The following is a 24585-nucleotide window of genomic DNA, read 5'->3' as shown; positions in this document are numbered from 1 at the left end:
GATGAAGACAGGATGTATTGTAGAGACTATTAAACCAACAACAGTGTGGAATGCCGAGGGGAATTTTTAGAACAGTAGGTTGAATCAATTATTTTAACTCTAGGTGAAGTAAAGCTAGGAAGATATGTATATTTTAAAAAAATATCTATAATACATACTTCTCTATATTAGATATAGTAATATCTTCAGTTCTCTATATATAGCTCCATAAGTTTAAAAGGGGTAGTTATCATTCTCCTGCAGTAAGTGTTCGGAAAATAAGCCATCAAATTCAGATTTCCAAATGGCAGTCTCCCTGCCTAGCATGTGAAGGAATTAAGCTCCAAGTTCAAATGTGGAAATATTCTTTCTGCCTCCTTTGAAAACTTCATGAAATATTTTTCCTTCAGGCAAACTAATTCTTTGCTTGCCTTTAAATCATGCAGAGACACCGCAGCTTACCTAGCTTTGAATGAGTTGGGGCAAGTAATAATAATGTTGTGGCCTTGTCAGCTCGATGTCCTGACTGGGAACAAATCCGCTGCCTCTTGGCCAGGCTGGTTAACCCCGTGCTGTCGTGCAGAGCAGACGGCCAGCCGGGCTTTCTCAAAGCAAACTGGGCACATCACAGGGAACCTTGAAATAAAAGTTGGGGTACAAATCACACTGTAAGTACTGGGGATATATGCATAAAAATAGGCTTTTTAGATTTGTCTTCAAAAAAGTTTGCTGACTGATGCTGTCCAAAAGCAAGAGTTGAACCTTTCTTTGCATCATAACCATCTCCATAGCTACCAGTTGTGGTATTGCACAGAAACATACTGAGCGCTAATTTTAAATTATAATAACTATAAGTCACACCGGAGGAAGATGTATTCACACAACTGGGAAGGTGCAAAAGCTCCCAGATATCTTAATTTTCCAAAGCAGTGTTAGGCCCTGGAATCTTTCCCTCTCCAATGTGTTTCAACATGGATGCACTCTGAATCGATTAAAAAATTTCCAGCCTGATGGTGGCTTTTTACTGCTGCTTATAATTTGCCCAGGTGTAGCACTTTGCTGCTGCTATCACAGTCTAAGTGATTCCTTTTTCCTTTACAGATTTCCTTTTTGTTCCAAGAAAGCAGTAACTGGTGTAGAAACAGACTTGGATTTCTTTCTGTGCTGTACAGTGGCTGGGCTGGCGCAGCCTGCTCATCCCTTCACCCCTATTTCTGAACTCATTTGGGTAGTTTGTTTGATCCTTTCTGACACTCCCTGATGCCTAAATTGGCTTTTCACAGGGTAGCACCTCTCTGTCGTGGCAGGCAGAGAGATCTGCTGCAGTCAGCATGGATTTTCTCCTGCGGGTTCTCCTGTTGGTTCTTCTCAGCTCTCTGACACACACTGGTTTTCAATTCTCTGTGCAGCTGCATTTTTCCCCTAGAGAATCTTCTTCGACCTCTGGTCACAGCCCATCTGTTTTCCCCCTTTTGCCTATCCTTGTCTCCTTCCCAGATTTACTTTAAATTTTCTATTCTATCTTCCTTTTTCAAAATCCTTTGCCCTTTTCTACATGGCTAACCTGAACGGGTGGCATGGTGTTACGTGATGCTCATGCTTTTCGCACCCCGTTCCTGATTGCACAAAGCCTTCAACGCGGAGCTGCTCAGTGGCTTTCCAATTTGTGTTTTCTCAAGCTGGATTTTTCTAATGTCAACATGAACATTGGAAAGGTCTTCCTTCCAATGGGGACTTTTTTGAGGGCTTTCTGACTCATATACTTGCTTTCTAAGCTCGTGAGCTGGGAGGTAAGAGGGGAAGTTTCTGCCTGATGGAGCCCTTTATTAAATGTGGAATTGGTGGGGGGTGGAGGGGTGATTAGGTGATTGTCTCACCATGCTTCTCCATATTTTACAAGCAAGTTGAAATTGAAATTCTGGAATTGTCTGGCTACAGGATTCCTGTAACTATATATATTTTCTTGTTTTGTTTTGTGGTTTTTTTTTTTTTTTTTTTGTTCTTTTTTTTTCTTTTAGAATGGATTTCTGATATTCCTTTATGGAGCAAAGCTTTGCTTCATGAGCCCAAGAGTTTAGGCTTCTGTTCCAATGACAGGCAAACAAAAAGGACTCCAAAGTAGTCATTATTATCTTTTTTCTGCTTGAGTCCAAGTTTAGTCTTTTAAAGCAATTCAGTTCAACCATACTGTTGAGTGGGTTCCAGAGAAAAGATTTGTGAGCAGAAAGGAAAATACCTTTGCGCTGAGTTGATGGGAGAGGGTACCAAGAGTCTTGAAACAGTTCTAAACAGTGTTGAGTTGTGTTGTTTCTGGGGAATGATTAGTATGTTAAGCCTTGCTGGAACTTGTGTTTTGTAGTACAAGGTAAATAAAAACAGCCTGCAATCTGTGAGCTGTTTATTACTAACTACATGTTTTCTATGGCAGCTCCTATCAATGTTGCAGCTAAAAGGATATGCTTTGGGGAGAACATTGAAAGGAATTAGCTGAAATAAATTGGGGTATTTTGTTTTTAGGAAGTTATAATGAATACTGAAAATTTCTGGAAGAAAAATTGAAATACGCCCAGGGGAAATGAAGCCGAACAAAATGAAAGTATGCACACAGTGCCTTGTTCCAACAATAGAAGATGGTTTGGGGTCATCTCTAAGAAGAAAGGCAAATCTTGCTGGAATAAAGTATCTGGTTGGTATACAACAGTATATCAAAAATGTTTAGCAATTGAATTTGAACTTGGGCTTTAAAGTCCACTTCGGGGATCTTAATTTTCCTGGACTTAATGGGGGTCTCTGCAATTTTAGCTCCTTTGCCCTACTGGATTTGGACATGGATTTTTACAGTACTGGAACAGGAGAAGAAAATTGTTAGGTATCATAGATCATAAAATGTCTCACCACATTTACAATTTCTATCTACAGGGAAAAGAAAGGTTTATCAGCATAACCTTTCTTTAGGGAGAGTACTAATCATGTATGGACCCTGTGGCATTTTACTAGGCAGTACATTGCTCAGTACTTGTGATTTGTTCATTCAGAGTTTGGTATTGGCACTTAAGGGGTTTTTTTTTGCATGGATCTTACTGTGAATGCAAGGTATTCTGCAAGCAAGCTATTGCAATGGAGTGAATGGAGTGTTGCATTCAAAGTCATGTGATCATCTCATCACTTACCTTGATCTTTGTTTATGATCAGTGTAGGCTTATTTAGTGTTGTGCTTAATTTCCTTCTCCAACAGTCAGGCTGGCAACTGTGACACAATCCTATGGTCTTTCAACCATTAGGCTGGCTTTGTGGCGTTGTGCCAATACGGGTAAGGTGTGGTTCTGCCTGTAAGTATACCTAGGTGCCAACTGAGTGCGTGACGTCATGGACGGGGTGATGGATAGCCTAACCTTGATGACATCGACAACAGTAGCAGTGAAAATGTGTCAGTGAGGTTTTCATTGTGGACTGTGTCAGCAGAGGTATGTCTCATAGTTAGTGGATTCCTGCCCCTTATGCTGCTCTTTTCTCTAGCTAAATTGAAGTTAAAAGGGAAGTAACTGCTAATAGACTAGAATAGCTGCAATCATAGCTCTCTAACTGTAGATTATCCAGTAGACTAACCTAAAGAGATAAGATGATTACATCTTTAGCACTTAAATTTGCAGATTCCAGGATGGAAGTAAGCAGGATACATGCATCTTTGCTATGACCACTGGTTTGCTCTAAGGAAGAAGACGCAGGACTGAGAGGACAACCTGTCTTGTCCTCATCCTATTTTGATTTTTCAAAGTTACACCATCACTCTGTTTCTTTGTCTTCACTGACCTGTCTGTTTAGACAGTAAGCTCCCTAGGACCAACCGGTTCCTCACTGATCATGAATAACAGGCTTTAGAGCGGTGAGGTCCTAAAGTCATTTGGAACTCAAACAAACCTGAAATTTTTCTTAGTTAACTTCAGAAATCTTGTAAGTGCTAGTTACCCTTAGATTCCATCTGTAGGTATGGGGAGAATGAGGGATCTCCACCGTACAGCCCAGCTTAAGGATTGCAGACGCCTATCTTAATGTGAGGCACATTTTCACCAGGGTGGCCATGGCCCCAGCGGGTGTGCAGGTTACGGTGAGGTGCAGCTCTCCTCGGGTGTGCAGGTTACGGTGAGGTGCAGCTCTCCTTACCTTACTGTGAATAATAGTTCCGATGGAAATTTAGAAATCTCAAGCCCTGTTTCTTCTGCATCCTGCATTTTGCAAAAATGCTGAAATATGCCTGATATCTGGAGAAATGACGGTAGAGCATTTTGATTACTAAATTGAAATGTTTAGAAGGGTTTTTTTCTTTTTTTTCCCCCTCTTCCTGACAGCTTTTTGTCCACAAGAAAATAGGCTATTTCCGTCTATCAATTCATCTCCATATACTTGTATATGTAAAAAGCCTCTCTGTGTGGATAAGTGGGAAAAGATAGGCATAATTTGGGAGAAATTTGCAAGACTCTAGTTTTTGTTGTTATGATTGGGAATGTTTGCTTTATTATTTATAAAATATTTTAAACTCTTAAAATCGAAGTAATATCTATCCACTTGTCAAAACCTTGTAAATGAAAGTCAGGTGCAAGTGGGTTGCCTAAAATTGAAAGGAATCCTTTTTTTTGTTTACTCCTTTTTGAAAATTATTCCTAGTGCTTTTACTTTTAAATGTTGTGCTTTAAGCAGGAAGCAAAACCACAGATGAGAACTCCTTAGAAATCCTCATAAAAACAAAAATAGAAAGTATGGCCTTTCCCCCCCATCAGATTCACTTTGGTTTACTCTGTTCTCAAAAAAGGAGAAGTAACAATAGCAATAAAAAAGCATGGCTGGACTTCCCCTTTAAAAACAAAACAAATTAAAAAATCAAGTTTGGAAGAAAAACTTTACTGACTTCGAAGTTTACATTGCATGGGTAACATGAACAAAAAAAAGGAGAAAGCCAGTGAGAGGTGGGCTTTGCAAAGGGCTGTTCTAGTATGGCTTGTCTTGGTGTGTTTGCCCTCTGGAATGAGAACTGTGCCTCGGGAAAGAGCCGCTGCTGCAGACTCTGGGATGGCTTTGCTGTTGGAAGTCCTGACATGGCAGAAAGCCATGGGGCTTGGAAAAGAAATAGTTTCTGTAATAGTAATATAATTTAAAATATAAATTGGTTACTACTATGTGAAATATACATAATAAATATAATATTCCTGTGGAGCTTTGAAAGAACATTGGCTATCCAATGTGGAACACATTAAAAAATAGTGGAAGATGTTGATAAGGAGGAAAGAAGAACAAAAGAAGAAAGGAGAATTGTGAATGTTCAAAGAGGCTTTTGAGTTTAACCTCTTGTCCATTTTCCCACTGAGGGAATAGGAATGGCTTCATTTTTCCTCAGTTGTCCTCCAGGGAGATTTCTGACCTTGGCTATGCACCACTGATGAGGACTCTTTAAGTCCCCTTGATGGTTGGTTCATTTGCCTAACTCTTCTTCTTACTGTGTGAGACTTCACACAGTAACTGTATTTGACCTAAATTTCCCCTGATGCTGCTTAAGTTCATTACTTCCTTTTCTGTCCTCATTAATTAAGGGGAATAATTGATTCCTGTTCTTTTTATAACATCACTTTATGTACTTGAAGATAGCTTTCTGTCACTCTCCCCAGTTTTCTCCATGACACACAAATACGAAGACAAAAGGGAAATATTTTTCAGGCTGGGTGATGTCAAGAAAATAGAGCAACTCTTCAAGGAGAAGGGGGATAAACCATGAGAAACAGTGTAGTAACTGAGACTGGGAGGGGGCTGCAGGACAGCTGCGTGTCTAACCGCTGGCTGGAGGGAGATTGGCGTGCGCTCTGCTCATCGCCATGAGACACAGGTCCTGACCTCCTGCAGTTGCTTCCATTCAGCCAGCTGAGGAGCTCCCTGCTCAGCTCGCTTAGGTAATCTGGACAGGGAGGGTTGGAGGGGGGTCGTGCATAGATTTTTTTATATATATACCTCAAGTTTAATTGAGCTGTGTGGAAGGGGGGGTGTATTTTTTAGGTTTCTCACTTCTAGTTCTTCTGTTGGAACTGAACATAGCTCTCAGTCCTTTCAAACCTAGCAATCTGTCTATCATTTTTGTTTCCTTTACATTTTCAAGGTTATCTCTGACAGAAAATTGGATAGAAACTTTAAAAAAAATAAATAAATGAAAGCTCTGATTATCTTTTATGCTTATATGGTTCCTGGAAGATAGGGAGGCCCACAGCTGCCTACCCTCATGAATTCCGAAGTGGGACACAGATCGGATCATCACATGATTGTGCAGCGATGTGGTCTAGTATCTGTCAAAATTGTGTAAAATACTGCATGCTGTTTTTTAGATAAGTAATGTCAAGAGCACAGATGTACCTTGCATACATTTTCAACATTTCTGCAAGTGGAATAAAAAACCCCATTTCTAACTACAGGGAGTATTTAGTCTAGAGACATAAGGTTGTTTATATTGTCATTATCATAAATGGTGTGATTGTTCCAGTTACCTAGGTAGAGTAAATATTAACATGTTATTCCAGAGTGTGATCTGGCACTGACTTAGCGTTTTATCACCTCAAAGCTATCATTAGTGGGTAATCATTTTAGGAAATTATTCTACTGCTCACTTATATAGCCTAGTAGCGCTTTTGGTGATTTTTCTTAGTCTTTTTGTTAATGATATCCTTCAGTGCTTGAATATGGTGGATGCTGTGCAGAAAATATTTCAATGTGTTTTGGGGACAGACAGAGGCCAGTAACTTTGGTTTTGTTTTGTTTTTCCCGTCCAAGCAGTTAAAATACAGTGAGACTTGTTTGTATATTTCTTGTATTCTTTATTTCTTTTACAGCTGTGTTTCTCATCTCTTTTTCTGAGGTATAATGTATTTTAGCACTTTGATGATGGGAGAGCTAAAATTTCTTTGTCAGAGCAGTAATCTTGAGCAATAGCATAGGAGTACTTCCCAAATTTTGTGAGTCTCAAAATATTTAAATAAAACGAGAGAAAGCTCCGTTATTGCCCTATCGCAGAAGCTGAGGGTTTATCTGTACTCCTCTCACTGCCATGGTTACAGTGTATGCCGTGGGTCAGAATTAGCGAGGTCAGATACTGTAAGCAGTAGAGCTCAAAGTCTGGTCTTGATCTAGCCACAGAACTTACTGCTCTACCTAACTTCTCGTGTTAGCTGCTGACGTTACCCGGTGAGGAGATTAAAACTTGTTGGGATATGCACATATGAAGTTCCTTCCTAGCAGAAGCAGCAGTCCTGGCCAGTGCTTGGGCTGAGACCTGACTGAGTTTCTGTGATTTCATGAGTTACCGTGGGTTATTGCCAGCAACAAGCATAACTGCACCGGGGTGCGTTTTGTGGACGTTTACCACAGGTGGGAGCAGACGCATGGGGACATATGGGGGCTTAGATGACGTGCTTGACTCTGAGTTGCTCTGTGCTTGTGGTAGCCTGCAATCAGAGTTTCAGGAGCAGAATATGGGCACTTCGCCCTGTCCTTTGCTTCCTTAAGGCTGCCCCTGAGCTGTGGTAACTACCGCTGTGTGCGGCAGGGTACAGACCCCAGACGTGTCGCCTATGCTGCCTGACAGGCATGCGCAAATTGTGCTGCTTTACAGTGTGGTTGCCTCCTAGTGTGCATGGATTGAACAGGAGCTCAGGCCATGAGAGGTTAACCGGTGGTCACTGGGTAATACATGGGTGTTTTCTGTGGTCCGGTGTCTGAGGGTAACTTCTATATATAGACTTAAATACTTGGGGGTTGTATGCTTTTTGTGAGCTTTCCTGCACAAGCACAAGGTACTTCCAAAAAAGCAGAAAGTCTGAGAGTGGTGCTGACGTAATTACCTATCAAGATACGTATCTCTGTCCAGTAAAATCGATATTCACCTTCATATGAAGTGTATTTTAAAGGCATAGCCTGTGTAATATTCCTTTGTTGGTTAAATTGTTTCTAGTCTACTTCTAAAGGCATCAGAGACCAATCCAATAAATGTAGCAACAGGAATTCAGTTAATTACAGCAGCTGGCACTGTTTCTCTTTCATGACTATCTAAAGAAGGTACTGTGAAGTAATCTAGGTGGCTAATTAGCTGGCCTGTCAGCCAGCCCGCAGGCGGAGCGCCTCACGCACCCTCCCGTCTGAGGCGATGCTGATGGCTGACCACGCGCTCCCAGGAGGAACTGCTGCTCCAGCCACGCTGTGCACCTCGCCTGCCGCGCCCCTGGCCTCAGGAGGCAGAAACTGCTGTTACTGGGGAGCCTTCCACGACGTGCCCAGCTCCTTGTGCCCTTCGTGTGTTTCTGCCATGTGCGTTTTTGTTTTGTCCTACCACTGTAGGCAGTATGGATGACAAGTGCATTTGCATAGATGCTGGCACGTTGACGGACGTGTTTGTGGTGTCTCTTCTTCATTGCAACACCTCTGGAACAGCCTTACAGCTGAGGCTTGTCACGGGAATTGAAGTCTGATGTGGATCATCAGGCAGTTGTGCTGTAGACTTGATGCCACACTATATATGCAGAGAAAGGCTGCTTGTGTTTTCTGCTTTCCATGAGGCTTTTCTTGTGTATGCTAGTCCTGACTGTGGCTTTTCCAGCGATGACTAGGAGAAAATTTAGGACATCTTAATACACAGAAATAATTTGGCTCTGTTTCCTATCTTAGGCTTTGACGGTTGTTGGTTGGTTTTTTTTTCTGTCTGATTAGGTACTGACTGAGAGGGGCAGTAGGAAATGTGGCAGTTCTGTGTTTTCTGATGAGATTTAACTATTCATAGCTCACTATTTTTCTGACTTCCTAATTTTAGACAAAATGGCTTAGTATGTTGGGCTTGCTCTTTTCCTGGGTTGGCCGTTGACTCTCTGAGTAACTGTAGCAACTGCATTTCTGTGCTTTGTAGGTTCGGGTTTAGAGAAACTTTTATTGTACATCATTTTGTGTTTGATGCCGCCTTTCATTTGGAGTTACTAGCTGCTTCTCTGCTTCAAAGAGCTAAGCAGTGGAAAAAGGTCAGCCAGAGACCTCTTCTGAAACTCGCATGCATGAGAAATGTCATCTTTAAAAGCAACTGCTCCCACCAGTTCATCATGTGGGGCACGCGGGATGCAGCGCAGTGTGGGGTGCCAGCTGGGTCGTGGTGTCTGGAGGGCTGCCGAGCTGTAATAAGGCTGAAAGCGATGCCAAACCACTGCTGGGCACGCTAGCCAGAGTTTCGCTGTGGTTCAGAGCATCAACCCATCGCTTGACATATGAGAACATGAAAATGACTGACTCAGTGGTGCTTCACCAGGGCTAAACTCCTGGAAGTAGAAACCAGTACTGACTCTAGCCCACCAAATGGCAGAAAGAGGGAGCAAGTCTGTTACGCTCCCAGCTCGCCTTTGGTTTCAGCTGTTCCAAGTACGAGTGGTGAGAATGAGCCAAAATATGTGGGTCAGGCGAACTGCAGCCATACCAGGTTTAGGGATTAAACTGATTATGTGCTCTCTGAATTGTTTCTTTCTAATATCCTCCTTTTTGTTGCAAATTTCCTTTTTAGATTTTAATTTAGCTTTTGCTACTTACTGTTCCTTTGCCTGGAGGCTGTTGCCTTTGCTGCTCTTATACTGTTACAGTATTGGATGACAAATTCATCTGCTAAAATGATTTATTACCCCAGCTCACTAGGCAGTAGCAGTGATCACTGAACAGACAGATTTGTCAATTTGTAGCACAGATATCTTTATGGTCCGTAACAGGTGCTGGGGAATGGGGAGTAGTGGAAGCAACTTTGTGGTTGCAGAAGAAAAAAATCCCCAGGAACAAGGTGCAAGACAAATGAGTAGACAGAGGTACAGGAGGGAAAGCAAAGAAAAAAAGGTTTAATTTTCCCAGGTTATGAGACACATAAACTAGTGGGATGAACTTAGTTGCTAGCTCACAACTTGCCTCGTGCCTGACAAATTACTATTCTGGTCACTGTGTTTCCACTTGCAGTTCACATTAGCTGCCTTTTCCTCATGTACTGAGGAGAAGAAAAAGAGACTAGCCGGGAGCAATCCCTGTGAAGGGTCCTGAGGTTGGGAGCTTATTCCTTTCCCTTGGACTTCCTTGCTCTTCCTTACTCAGCTTGTCTCTTCTGTGGGGACAATGGAAGCATCATTAGACTTGGTTTGGACTATTTTTGATATGGAGAGTGAAAAATTAATGCTAATTAGTTGTACTTTCCACTCTCAGTCATGGTGCGGTACCACCATCCAAAGCACAGGTTCCTCTGCTTGATAAAGATGCTTCATTATTTTTGTCATCCATTCTGTGACTCCCCATCAAGCATTCCTTCCCTCATCTGTGTCCCCTGCACGCTCCTGCCAAAGCACCTGCTTTTATTTCTTGCAGTTCACTCTGAGGAGTAAACCTTTGTGCCCTTGGTCGTTTTGGTAGAGTTAAGAGGAGGGTTTATCAGCTTTTATTTTTGGTTGAGGTTTGCCTGTATGCATTTTATTCTGTGCTCTTTCTCCATTTATTTTTCTCTGGCTCAGGTTTTATTGAACTAAGTCCTTGAAAATGGATTTTTAATTAAAACCTGAACAATTTCTATGACAGAATGATTTTTCTTGCAAAACCCTTTACATTGTAATAGGCTAATTCATACTATAAAAAATAAATAAACATTGAAAACATGTTCAGCTGTCTCTAAGAAGCCTGTTTGGACAAATCTATTTGAAAACAGATTGATATACTCAACACTGGGGTGAAATTGATTTTTTCTTTTTTTTTTTTAAAAGCAGATATTTGTGACAAAACAAAATAGCACATCATCATCTTCCAAATTGACTGAATAAAAATGAATGTCTTTGTTTCTTTGGTTGTGTACTTCATACATTACAGAGCGGGCTGGTGTTTTAATGTTGGGTTTCAGGGGGTACTGAGTACCAACAGCCAGCATGAGGCCACCAAGAGTCATGCATTCAGCATCTCTGAAAGTGAGATCATTATTTCATCACTCAGACTTGAACTGGCATCTAAGTGAAACATTTAAAATAAATGAGCAGCAGGCATGGAAAGATGAAAAAGCCTAGATCTGGCCGTGTGTGTGTGTGTGTGTGTATGTGGTCATTGTCTTTGTTGTTGTTGACAAAGAGGCACCATGCGGGATCTTCCCTCCCTCCTGCAATCGATTGTGTTAAATGAGAAACACTTTTCAGGGAGATTTTTACTTTCTTAGCCTAAACCTGGCATACTCTCAGCCATATACACTAGCTCTTAAAGAATTAAATTTATAAATAAAATAAAAACCCATACACAATTTGTCCAGCCTGCAGGCAACCCAGTTGTCAACTAAAAGCTCTTTGAATCTCATGCCATGAAAATGGCTTTTATATAGATTTATTTCTAATGTGTTTTTTTTAATAAAGGTTAAAGAGAACAAATGATAGCACTTCACAGTTATTTTGGTAAGTGCAACAGTGTTCACACAGTATACTAACCCCTTTCTTTTTTTACCCTGTTAAATGCTGAGCACACACAATTACAAGATAAAGTTTAAGCTACATCTCTTGAAGGCATTATTTCTCAAAAACAGAAAGATAAGATAGCCAAGGACAGTAAAAGAGAAGGGAGTGTAAGAGTTACAAAGGGAAATCAAAGCCTTGTGGAATACAGAAGAAAGGGAACTGGTGTTTCCCATTCTTCTCCCCAGTTAGTGGAGGCAGAATTTGAAAAGAAAAATAATTTGCTTTCAGCCCTACATGGTAACAGCAGCCAGCTCATTCATGTTGGTATTTAATCATCATCACGATATAGTCTCTAATTACATGATCACATACTGGGTTTCCCCCTAGATTCTGCCTGTTCAGTGCACAGAAGAGTTGTGCACACTGAAAGAAATTCAATGTTTTTTTCCCTTTTGCTATTCACAGGCAGACTAAGCCTGATTCACTGCATGCTGGGCAAAGGCTGTTCTCACAACGACACTATTCATTTGTTCCCTTAGGCTTTTTCAAGCCATCACCTTCTATGTGTGCTGTGCAAACACTGTGTTACGGAGCATTTTTTGAGGAGTGGAGGTTCATCTCCGTTGTAGTAATGTAGAACTTGGATGCCCAGGTATGAAGCTAGGTGTAGCCACTTTTTTTTTATATCTTCCTGAGGTAATTAGAGCCTATATATTGTGGGTGCTTAGCATCACAGGGTATTTTGTGTGCTCAAAGCCAAGCTTCTTGTGACTTCAGTTACAGCTGTAATTGCTCCTCACAGCTGCAAATTAGAACCCAGGGACTCTAGAATGGGTCCCCCAAAATGAAGAAGCAATCCATGAGTGTAATTTGTGAGCATTTATAAAAAGCTTGGTTAGTGGCTTTCTTTGCATCCTAAAGGAATCCCCTGATAGCGGCAGTAACTGAATCCAGGCAGGATCCAGCTAGCTTAATTATAAGACAGTAGTAGGAAAATAACGTCATCATCAAGACTATTCCCTCCGATTGCATGCAGACAAATCGTATCATACTTTTAATAAATTAATCATGTCCTTTCTCAAAACTGACAAATTGCACTATGATTTTTAGGAAGTTGCTGCAGAACCTCATTATTTTGGTGATTGAAAATCTTTTCTCCAATTTCCAACCTGAATTTATATATGGCCAAATGTATTTATATTTCTACTTGTACTGATACTGTTCTTTAAACTAAGTAGCTGTTTTTCTCTGTGTGTTTACCTCTGTGATATATTTACAGAAAACAATTATATTTCTTTTTAGCCTTTATTCTGCTGAACTTACAGAAGCTACTGTGTTTTATCCTCTCTCTTAAAAAAAATAAGTAAAATAAAATAAATCTCATTCTTTAGGTGTATAGTGGCCCACAGAAAACAGTGTTTATTTCTGTTTCTGTTAAACAGAGTTGATGCTAAACTCCGTACAGAAGTTGAGACGAGATATTGTCGGTGCTATCTGCCACACAATGCAAATATTCACCTTTTTCCATGCCTGTATCATACTGTTGGTGCATGGTCATCCTGTGATTGATTAAGACAACTAAATCTTTATTCTTTTCTTGGGTCAGCCCTCAGCTTTCAGAGGAATGTGTTAGTTGTCTTTAAGTGCATGCTAATGGTGCTTAGGTGAGCGTACATGTGCGTGCTCTCTTCCATCTTCCCTGATAAAGGACACAGGGGTCTTAAACCATGGTCTCACCACGCAGCTTGACCAGGCGCGGAGCAGGAGCCCACCGCTCGCTAATGGAGATGCCGGGTCGTTCCAAACTGACTGGGACCCTTAGCTGGACTGTATTGTAACACCCCTTGAAGAGGAGGCCAAATGAAAAGTAAAAGGAATCTTCTTTCTGGCTTTACGTCAGACCAGAGAGTATGGCTTTGCTGAGAGGTGGTGAAGGAATGGAGTGCAGCTAAAGAAAGTATGTCAAGAGCATGTTTCTTCAAGTGGTGCATTCCTTAGACTTATCTTGATCATAAGGCAAAGCATTTCAGGTCTGCTCTGTGGAACTGGGATGAAGACTTCAACTAACTGTCACTTCAACTAACTGAATAATTTAGGTTTTCATCCTGTAGGTGGGCTGCAGGAGACCTGCTTTTTCAAAAAGATTTGTAGATAACAAGGATGCTGGTGCAGGCTGGGGGGGGGGGGGGGGGCTGCAGACTCTCTTCCTCGTTCCTTCCCTCATCCTCTCAAATTCAACCCCTTCTGCCTTGAAAAAAACAGTAAAGATTGAAGTGTATAGAGCATGAGACTGCTTGCTCTTTATTGACATGGTGTATGATTAATGTTGCCTTGCATGTTGTTTCCTCCTGTTAAGAATATCTCACTTGATACAGCAAGGACAGGGCAGCCCCGGCTGAGGGAGCAGTAGCTCACAGTAGCTGTAGGAAAGCCCTCTGGAGCACGGATCCTGGTGTGCAATAAACCTTTGGGGTAACCTTCAGGTAATCCCTGGACTCCCTGAGCTCGGTTCTTACTTTTGTAAAATCAGAGTATAATAGCACCTCCTTTCAAAACAGGCACAAATGTATTAAACATTCTGAGATGCTCAGTGATGGCAAAGCTAAAGACCGTATGAAAACATAAATGTGCGCTTTAGTTAGCCTGAGTTTCCCACCTGCCTTAGAATGCTGCCCATGACAGTGGCAGCCCAGGGGTGATGTTCAGGAAGGGACATGGGAACAGGGCCAGCACGTAGCTCTTCCCAAACCCCACGCTTCCCTGCTGCTTTGCTGCCTTGCTGCTCAAGTGCAGCCTGCCTCAGCATCTCTGCCTTTATGTTTTCTGAGTAAGGTTCTTTTACCTAAGAAAATTTTTTTAATGATGGCTCAAAAAGCCTCAATAAAGTTACAATTATTTTTAACACCATGGTGTCTGACAAGAAAGAGAGAGCAGGAAGAATCCCCTCGACAGCCTTGGGAACCACATACCTTAGTTCCTAGAAAATGACCCAGTGTATTTTCTCAAAGCTTTTAGTTGGTTATGGGAAAAGCCAGATGAGGAAACTGTCTGGTTTCCGTGGCTGGCAGGAGCTCAAGCATGCACTTCTCAGGTTTTGGCTGCGTGTGGTGGTCATTAGCAGCCTTTCTCCCTGGCCACGTGGCAGATCGGGAGATAGCACCGAGACTGGTGGCCGTGGCCTAGAATGGATTTGGCAGGAGTTCCCAGGAAGTTTCCCCCTCAGAAACCAAAAGTCAACTAGTAGCAAGTCTTTGATGCTACAGGAGAGAAATGCAAAAATAGCATTTAGTTTTATTTCAGGTAGTGGCCTAGAGACTCACCTGTTTAAAGTCTTGATCCTCTAGTCCTTTGGGAAAACTACACAAACTGCCTCTTGTCAGGGGAATCTGTGAGTTTGCTGCATATATTTTGAGGTATGGCGAGTGCTTTGCCAGCGTTTCACTCGTAACCTCGAGGCTCTCTGGAGCTGAGTGCAGGTGCTGTTTTGCAGTGAAACCCATTGAAGAACGCTGCAAAATGGGGCTTACCTCTGGCAGCGGGGAGGTCTGTGCGTGTCTGGTGGAGAAAGGGGTAGAATAAAGGCTCACGAAGACGCGCCACAGCTAGCAGAGAAAGGAAGAGAAAGTGGAAGAGCTTGCTGACAAAAAGAATGGCGAGACAGAGGGTGGTGCAAGTGGGTACCGACTGAAGTGCTTTAGCGATGTGCTTTGTACCTCTCCTCTAGAGAGCCTGGAGAAGGGCGTTCTTTAACGATGCAGCACAATGCACAAACAACTCACCAGAGCTTAACAAGGTGGTGCAATGTGTAACCCCCACCCTGGAAAACAACAGTGAAAGTTTTGTAGGGTCCTTTGGGATGGGTCTAGACATTGCAGGTGATGCCTTTGGAAGTGATGTTATTAACTGTGCTGTTAAAAGTTGATCTGCTTATTTGCATGTGTAGGGCAATGCATACAAATATTAACGACAGTTATTAGAAGAGGAAAAATATAATCATATGCCTGCAAGAAAGCTAGGTAACCATTTATACTAAAAGACCTAGAGTAAAACGTGACAGCTGATTTTTAGCAATTAACATATTTTGTTTGGTATGCCAGGATTCTAGGTACTCAGAAAATATCTATTTTGTAACTGGCATAAAATCTCTTATGAAAATTGTTTTTTAAAAAATGTTGGGTTATGCAGAGATTCTTTGCATTTCTTTTTATTCTAACCAGGTAAGAAAGAGGTGATTATAGAAGATTACAGCTGTTTATCTATTAAATTGAATAAGTATCCCATATAAGCCAAATCTCTGTTTCTGCCACTCTTGTTCTCTCAGGCCTGGAGCTCTAATGATATTGCAGCTCAGCTGCGAGGAGACAGGTAAGGATGAGCTAAGTCCAGAAAAGGATTTGGGATAATATATCATGCCTGGTTTAAGACAATCTAAATCCTTATGGAAAGAATGTGGTGTACACCCCTCTGGTAGGTCTGTGGAGTCAGTCAATCCCCAGATCCAACTGACTGTACGTCGTGACTGCTAGTAGTGGCACAAAGTAGGGGACTGGACCATCCTTTTTGGTGACCTGCAGCCGCTCACAAACCCAGCCCCTTTGGATGTGATGTTGTGGACAGTTAACAGCAAGGATGTGGATTTAAGTAGTTTCTTGGTGGCTTCTTCATGTGTTCATGTTACGTCCTCTGAACTGAAAATCAAACCAGCAAAAAAAAAAATGTCGTTTTTCACCTGGGTAAGCTCTGTAGTCTCTTTGTGCAGCAGGGCAGAAGCAGGGAGTAGCAGGGGTAAGGACAGGCAACCAAGGAGAGGAAATGGCTCCTTGCCCGGCACTGCTGCCAAATACGAAACTGCAGCACTTGGTGGCCAGGGGAGCATCTGCAGGCAGCCACCTGCTGCTGTGTAGGAAGATGTCCTGGTTTCAGCTGGGATAGAGCTGATTTTCTTCTTAGTAGCTGGTGCAGCATCGAGGCTTGTGTTTGGTGTGAGGGTGGTGCTGATAGCACACTGGTGGGTTTGGTTGTTGCTGGATGATGTTTGTATGAAGTCAAGGACTTTTCAGTCTCTTGGGCTTTACCAACAAGAGGGCTGGGGGGGCACGGGAACCTGGGAGGGGGCTCAGCCAGGACAGCTGACCCAAACTAGTCTGATATTCCATACCATGGGACATCATGCTCGGTATATATAAAGCTGGGGAAGCAGGAGGGGGGACACGCCGGGAGCGATGGCGTTTGCCTTCCCCAGCCCCGTCCCGCGTGCTGAGCCCTGCTGCCCTGGGGGGGCTGAGCCCCTGCCTGCCGTGGCAGGGGGAAGGGATTCCTCGGGTGGCTCTGCTTGGGCACGCCGCTTTGGCTTTGCCCGTCGAACTGTCCTTATTCCAGCCCATGAGTTTTCTCACTTACAGTCTTCTATCTCCCCCATCCCACTGTGGGAGAGCGAGCAGCTGCGTGGGGCTTGGTCACCAGCCAGGGTTAAACCCCGTCAGAAGGCACCGTCAGTTTTGTGACTAGCTGTATTTCAGAACGCTGTGACACAGTAAGCAGCAGACTCACGTGTGTCACCTTAGCGGTGGCAAAGGGGTAAGCAGAGCGCTATGAGCAGGGAAGGGGAGTGGAGGAAATGCAAGTAGCAGCCAGTGTTACGGGCTGGAGTGCTCAACTGGAGTGTGGAAAACCCAACTGGAAAATTTCCCTGGAGGACTAGACTGGAGCAGGCAGGGTGAAGAATCCCAGTCTCCCATTGTCCCTGGCAAGTTCCCTAAACATAAGGGCACTTCCAAGCAGTAGGTCTTCTTTCAATTTTGTATATGGAAGTTGTTTTAATTAGCATAAACTAGGTACATATTTGTAAGCATAGATTGGTGCTTCTTTTGTGGATATGATATGGCATATTTATATATGGCTCCAAGATTTGGCAGGTTTTGCCTCTTTCTAGCACAGGGAATGTCTAACCAACTCACAGAAAGAAATCTGAAGACTTTCCATAGGAGGAAGAAATACCTTCTGTCACTACGGTGAGAAATTAGTGTTCCAGATAAAGAAGAAAATGTTTTCGCAGCCCAGCTGGATACTCTGGTTGTGAGGTCTGTGGTGTTTGTAGGGTGCTGAGCACCTGACCGGTGGCAGCAAATCGTTTTAGGGCATACAGTACCCGAAGGTAAGGTACTGAGGTCCTTTGTGTAGCGGTGCCTACAAGCCAGGGCTTGGCCCAGTGCTGCTACAGAACATCTGCCTTTCCCACCCTCTCTCTTCCAGTTTTCTACTTACTTTCCCATTGCTTGCTGATTTGATTTGTTTTCTTTTCTTTTCTGGGAAATTAAATCTATACCAGTCAGACTTCCCTGTTCTGTTTGTTTGTTGAGATGCTAAAACCTGAATGTTGAATCCATGAGCATATGTTTGTAAATCATGACTTTGTAAAATTGTGTGGACCAAATCCTGGCCCCACTGAATTCAGTGGAAATTTTGGTTTGAGTGTCAGCAAGGCCAGAATTTCTTCCCCAGTATTGAGTACACAGAAAATGAAAATTGCTGCAAAGCTGTATTTTTGTAGAACAATTTACTAGCTATTAATTTCCAACCAAAGTATTTCTATCTTCTGAAGGCAGGAAAATACTAACTTTATTTCGTGTCATCGTTTAAGCTGCATGTTAAATATTATCCATTATTATAATGAAGTCTTCCAGGTACAGAACGTGCCCATTACTGAAAAATGGAAGACAGAGAAATAAGATAGGTCAGTGCTAATACAGAGCTTGACAGTTTTAGACAAGACATCAGCAAAATTGTGAGAGAGGTGTGATAGCACTGTGAATACTCAGGTGTATTACTATCTGTTTATTCCTAGTACATGGATCCTACATACTTCTCCATCACTACTAAAGCATCAAAATAGCAGCCTCTGAAATAGCAAAAGCAATCAGCTAGCCAATATCTTCCCCTTTTCTTGGTTTTAGAACGTTTGAAGGATGTTTTCCCTTTTTCCTTCTCCCATATTATTCATCAATCCATGTTACTGAGGCAGTAGGTATTACAGCAGCTTGAGCTCCCTGTACTTGATTGCCAAACAGACCTTTCTCCTGGATTATATTTTTCTCTTCCAGAGTAGGAGAAAGGGCTGTGTGAACTTGTAACCATGTCAGATCTATGCCTGTAGCAGGCTGCACTGTCCTTTATTTGGTAAATGTGTTTTGGGAGGTAAGCATGTAAAAAACGGATACTTGACTGTATGCCAGGCCAGATCCTCCAGTAGTTGTATGAAAGCTCCCCTTCAGGCTGTACCATAAAAGATGTTGCATGATTCAAGAAGCAGGTGAAAGTCATGGTGTTATGTATCTGCTCTGTATCAGAGGCAGCACCTGGAGTTTGCTACAGGTAGTACTTTCTTGAAGGAACCATGCGAAGACTCTTTGCCAGGCAGTATTCTCTCCTCCTGCACCTTGTAAGCTCTGCTTCCCCGAATAATGTGGGTTCTGTAAAAAAGCAGTGTAGACAAATCCCACTGCACTGTGTATTAGAAATATTTCACAATACAGGAAAGAAAAAGAAGTGTCACACAACACTGGTAATGCTAATAATAAATCATTCCTGTTTAGAGCTAACTCAAATATACAAGAAGTGTGCGCACACAAGACCTATGGATTCCCCTAATTTTGAATTTAATCCATGCTATTATTTTGCATAGTGTAGGCTTGTTGCCTGCGTTCTGTGTATAAATTAGGCTACTGGATTGGGGGGGAGCAAAAAGAACACTGTTTCTGCTTTTAGTTTTCTCTGCTTTTTTTTTTTTTTTTTAATTCTTGTGGACATGTAACTGTCAGAGCACTGGGCTGTCTGGAACTCATAATGCCATTGTCATAAGAGAGGGGGAATAGGGGTGTAAGGAAGCAGCCTGAATGCCGTGAGCCCCTCGTGCTGACGGGGCTAATGGCAGGCCTCTGCCCAGGGCTGGGACGGTGTGTGCCGTGGCTCTGGGAGCGGCACGGACTAGCTGGAACGTGGCACCTCCGGGAGTGAGGAGCCGGCACCTGCTGCCATACCCACTGATGCTGTGGTCGGATGCTGGGCTGGGAGGTGGTAGGGGTAACTCCTCTCACAGGTTTCACATTATGAAATGTTTAGAAGCTTTAATTATGCGACTTGGTTTTAGTCTGGTAACATTCCCTATCTTTGTGAAATTGTGTTGCAGCTGAGCCAGCCAAAACATGGTGTGACCAAAGCGTTTCTTTCTCGGAAGCGCTGTTCTGCCTGCACAAGCCATGGCCGGGGGCGCGCTGCGCTGGGGCACTGGGCTGGCACGACCCCAGACCCAGGCTCAAGATGTGTAAGCCAGGGCTTGATGTGTCCGTGGATTTTGGAAGTACCTGAGTAGATAAGCAAAGAAACACTGAGAGGTCCAGCCGTGGTGTTCGTTCAGAAGATTTTTACAAGTGGACTAGATAGAGAGTAGTGATGCCTACAGTCAAGGAAGGCTGATGCTTTCCGTGATGGAATTCCATTTTCAGTTGCTTATAACTTTGCCAAACTTAAATCAGCAGTGAAATATTTCAGGCTGAGTGTGTGCCTTGGGCTGTTTGCATGTGTGTGTGCTGTGTGCAGATTTCAGATAACATGATTCAATCGTTTTCTGTAACAAGGTTAGAGGAAAGTGCATTGCTTTATGCTTGTTAAAGAAATATAATAACTATGTAAATTTCACTTACAAGTTGTGGCACTTTGATACTTTAACGGAGTAGGTACTTGGCATTCAGCAGAGAAAACTGACCACGCGCCAGAGGTGTGCCTTTTATTGTGACTATAAAAGTTCATCAAAATGTGGGCAATTATAAACCTCCCGCATGTGCAGGATAGAAAAACAGGTGTCTGATAATGAGGGATGGTATTATAATGTGCTCTTGAAGGAGCTGAACTGGCAACGCTAACAGAAGTTTTCTGTGACCTGGGTGCTGTGTGTGAAGGGAGCAGTGAAAGGATGATACTGATTCTGAGACTTCTTGGTTGCTTGTTTTCTATTTTCCTAGCAGAGATTAGCTTATAAGGTTATGGATGAAGCATGCTTTGGAGACATGTTCCTTTACCTGATTGAGCTCAGACAGACACAGAGGTCTCGCCTCTGGAAAAGAGACAGTGGCATTGCCCGTACAAGTTCTGAAACATAGCGGTGAATGTGGCCAGTGTAGTCCTTTGTTCCTCTTGGGTGAGAGGGAAAAAATTATATGGGCACATACTTTCTGTTTCTATGAGATAACTTGAACATTTATGTTGAATTGTAGTATAGTGAGCAGAGCTGCTCTTGTGGCTTTATGATAGACCTGAACATTTATGTTGAATTGTAGTGTAGTGAGCACACCTGCTCTTGTTCCTTTATTAATCACGGTAAGACATTGCTCTTGCAGTAGAAATGTGTTTTTACCTTCTGTTTTGTTTCCCTCTCCCCTCTCCCCCTTGCACTCTTTTCTCCCCGATATCTTCCTTTCCGTGCATGTTTCCCTACCTGCTTCCTTTTTCTTCCTCCTCTTTGGCTCAGTGGAACTTGGAGCGTGCCCCTTCCACCTCACAGCTCACCCAGCAAGCCCTCTGCAAGATGGGGGACAGAGCTTCTGGTTTGTATACTGTAGCTTGTAAAACACAGGGGCTGCAAAAAAACACTTTGTGAGAGGCCACTTAAGGCACAAGGCAAAAGATGAATCACTTCAGCCTGGGGATGCGTGTTTGCTGCTTCCTCCCCGTGCGTTGGCGATCAGCCTATTCATGATGGTTGCTAGCCTGAATTGACACTATTATTTTTTGCCTTCCTGATATAGCAAAAGGGTGAGAAAAATATTCCTAAGTTAGAGAGACAGAAATAAATTCCAATATAGTTTCTTTTCCCCTTCAACAAAATGATGGAGAGCAGCCTTGCTCCCTTACAGCGTGCCAAGCCTCATCTGAGAGAAGGCAGCTGAGGCTCTAACAAGGAGACTCCAATAAGTTTCTGATAAAATATACATCGAGCATAATGTAAAAGCAAGGACTGGAGATGCAGCGCATTGAGTACTACAGACTGGAGGCAATCAGGGGCAATAACCCACCACGGTACCGACCTTACATCGACTTGGGATCTTGGGGAGATCTGGATTATCGTATGGTGTTGCAAACCCAGGGGCACCGTTCTGTGCCTCTGCAGGCTGTTCTCTGGTGGAGGTCGGGAGGTCGTTTCTGAAATAATGTTTGTCAGCAGGAGGCGAGGTCATTGTGAACGCTATAGCCCAGTATTAAAAAATGAAAAATGTGCTTTGTGGAGAAGAACAGTTATTTTCCCTAACTAGAGCAGGAGGCTCTCTGAATCCACCAGCCAGCTGTCTCCTTGTTTTTCCAGTGTGAGTAGCTGAGGCAAGGTGCCAAATGGGATATGAGAGGATGTGGCTGGCAAACATAAAGAGAACCCCAGAAGGCATCGTGGGGAAGGCAGAGGCACTGGGGGGGGGGGCGGGGGGGAGGGGCAGAGGGGTGCCCTGCTAAGTGCTGCTGCACCAGTTGCCCCAGCACAGGGATGGGGCTGGAGGGCTGCTGGCTTCAGGAGGCTTTTTGTAAGAGCACGGGCTTGTGCAGCTAAGGACCTTCTGCCACGCGTGTACTACTCTGTGTCAGAGAAGTATTTAATAATAATAATGCCACATTATTTTCATATTTCAGCTTGGAATTTACTAACAGTGTAGCTTTCTAGAGCTAAATCTGAGTTGGAGGCCCTTATATTCTTCACAAGAGCGTTTCTTGCTATAAAGGCTATCCTTTTGACGTGACAACTTGTAACTTCTGGTCCATTCTTCAGCGTAATTTGTCACCCACTCGTGCTTAGCAGCTCGCTCAGTGAGGCCTTCTAGCTGACTGGTGAATTTAATTGAAAAATATGGCAATGGGTTTATTTTGCTGTTCAGACAACTAAAACCTCTTGATTAAGAACTAAAACTCCAGGAATAAACCTATTGCCATTTTTTTGTTTTGGTTATATATGACTATTACATATTTAAAAGGGTAGTTTTTATTAGAAATCTTTTTTGCTGTATGATGAACAGGAAATTTTAAAGGACTTGCATCCAAAATTGCAAGAAAACAAGCTGGAAGTTTTACCCTGCAAGGCCACCCACCTACCTTCTAACTGTGCTGCTGTTTACTGTTGTCCTCTTCCCTGAATTTCTGGAAGTATTAGTTCTTTAGTTCTTGGTGTTCATAATGTTATGGTTGGACTAATATGCCAGGGACTTTTCCAGAAGACTGGGGTTGAGCAGATGTTTAATTTTCAGTGTAAAAGAAGCCGAAACAGTCATAAAATTTTTCCAGTCTTCTTGGTTATAAACAACCAAACCCCAGTAAAACTCAAATTATTTTGTCTTTTGAGGTACCTGTAAGAAAAGATAAAGGTAACTTGGTGTAAGCTTTAAAAAAAAAAAGTAAATGTGAATCTATGAATCAACTTTTATAAAATATATTATATATATAAAAAATACAGTATAAAAATAACTTATTTAGACAGCTTTATTTGTCTTTTTACCCTTCTTATTCTATCCTTGAGACCTGGTTATTCTGGAGTCTTTTTAAAAAAGTATTTTAGCAGTAATGTTCTTTTGTGGCATCATAGTCACTCTGCACTTCTTTCTTCATCCATAACAAGAGGCTGGAAAACAGCTTCATACGCTTCTTGTGTCCTGTTTTGGTAGTTACCTGAAATGTGGTCCTCGAGAGTCAAAGTGAAGTTTGGCATCTAGGGTCTCCACAGAATCTAAACAAAGTACTTCCTGCAGTAAAAAACTTCAGATGATAATTGAGTGAACCATTAATTTTCAAAGTTTTCTGTTCCCTTTAACCTTGTTTGTTCTTTTGTCTGTCTTCAGCAGATGGCTGGATGACTGGCATCCTCTAACAACGCTTGGTGCTCATTAGCACCGTGCCATTTTGAGTGTTGTTTCCATCTTTCCTGATCTTTCCTCTTCCTTCATTTATCAGCCTATACATTCATATGTTTTAGCAAGCCATTGACAGTGATGTAGGTTTTAACACTTGACTTCATTATTTTCCTCAGAAATCCTGGTTGATGGCTAGGAGAAAAAAAAACCAAAAAACCACACCTCTGACATACAAGGTGATTAATGAAACATTAACCTCAGTAACTACTTTTCTGAGAAACTTTCAGAAGCATGAGTTATTTGGTTTTACCCACCAGCTGCTAAGATCAGTGCATGCACTCAAAAATTCAAGCCAGGCTTCTTTTCACAGTGTTTCAAGAAATGCTGATTACAGTGTGTGCGGGGTTTCATAACATTAAATGGATTTATTTAAACAATGCAAAACAAAGCTATTTCTGAATTGAAATTATGAGTTTATTGATGCTCCTACAGATCCCCATGCTATCGGATCTGGTACTGGAGCAGAATACATACTCTGCTTTCTCCTGTGGCCCCGTGTTGGCAGCCGTGATGAGTGTGTGGCAGCGCGGCACAGCAGGGTGCATGGTGCATGTCTGTCAGAACCTGCTAGTCGTCTGTATTGGAGCAAGTGTATTGCTGGGGAAGGGACTTTATGCAAAAATCTGAAGAAATCTCCCTGTAATGCCTCTGTTGTTTTTTTTTTTTGGGGGGGGGTGTTTGGTTTTTTATTTATTTATTTATTTATTTATTTATTTATTTATTTATTTATTTATATCTGTTTTTAAGCTGATATTGGTGAAACCAGAATCAAGCCCTTTGTTGACAGTACACTCAAACCTCTTCCAAAAGCTCCAAATGTGAAAACAGCAAGTGTTACTCTCCAGGATATTATGTTCTGTTATCTACTCTGAGACTGCAAAATACCTTGCGCCTCTTTTCCTGAATTATTGGTGGAAGACCTTTCTCAGAAAATCACTGTCTTTGAACCTTCATGTTTAATTTGTGCTTTACTCATTAAGTTATAAAAGCAAGAAAAGTCTGACTGAAAATCTTTAATTAATTAATCATAACAAATTCTCCAACTGTGTGAAACATGATTCATGTCTGCCTTGACTACTATCCATAGCATTTTAGATTTGATTTTTATAAATTACCTGTGCCACCATTGTGGAGTAAATGGATGTACAATGGATTGTAATTACCAAGAAACTCAATGATGTCCAAATGAAAATAATGCATAGGGAAAG

General features: G+C 42.3%; 1 long non-coding RNA gene across 1 annotated transcript; it reads right to left on the bottom strand.

Annotated features, from left to right (window-relative positions):
* Positions 1-1937: 1937 nt before the first annotated feature.
* LOC308059108 lies at positions 1938-24031 on the bottom strand. Its single transcript, XR_013926136.1, has 2 exons — positions 3031-24031; positions 1938-2928 (listed from the first exon to the last, which is right to left on the bottom strand). It is a non-coding gene; the product is annotated as an uncharacterized lncRNA (long non-coding RNA).
* Positions 24032-24585: the final 554 nt, after the last annotated feature.

The sequence above is a fragment of the Falco punctatus genome, assembly GCF_963210335.1.
Source record: "Falco punctatus genome assembly, chromosome: 2".
NCBI classification, from domain to species: Eukaryota; Metazoa; Chordata; class Aves; order Falconiformes; family Falconidae; genus Falco; species Falco punctatus.
The sequence above is the reverse complement of the archived record's forward strand: the minus strand, read 5'-3'. Positions and strand labels throughout refer to the sequence as shown.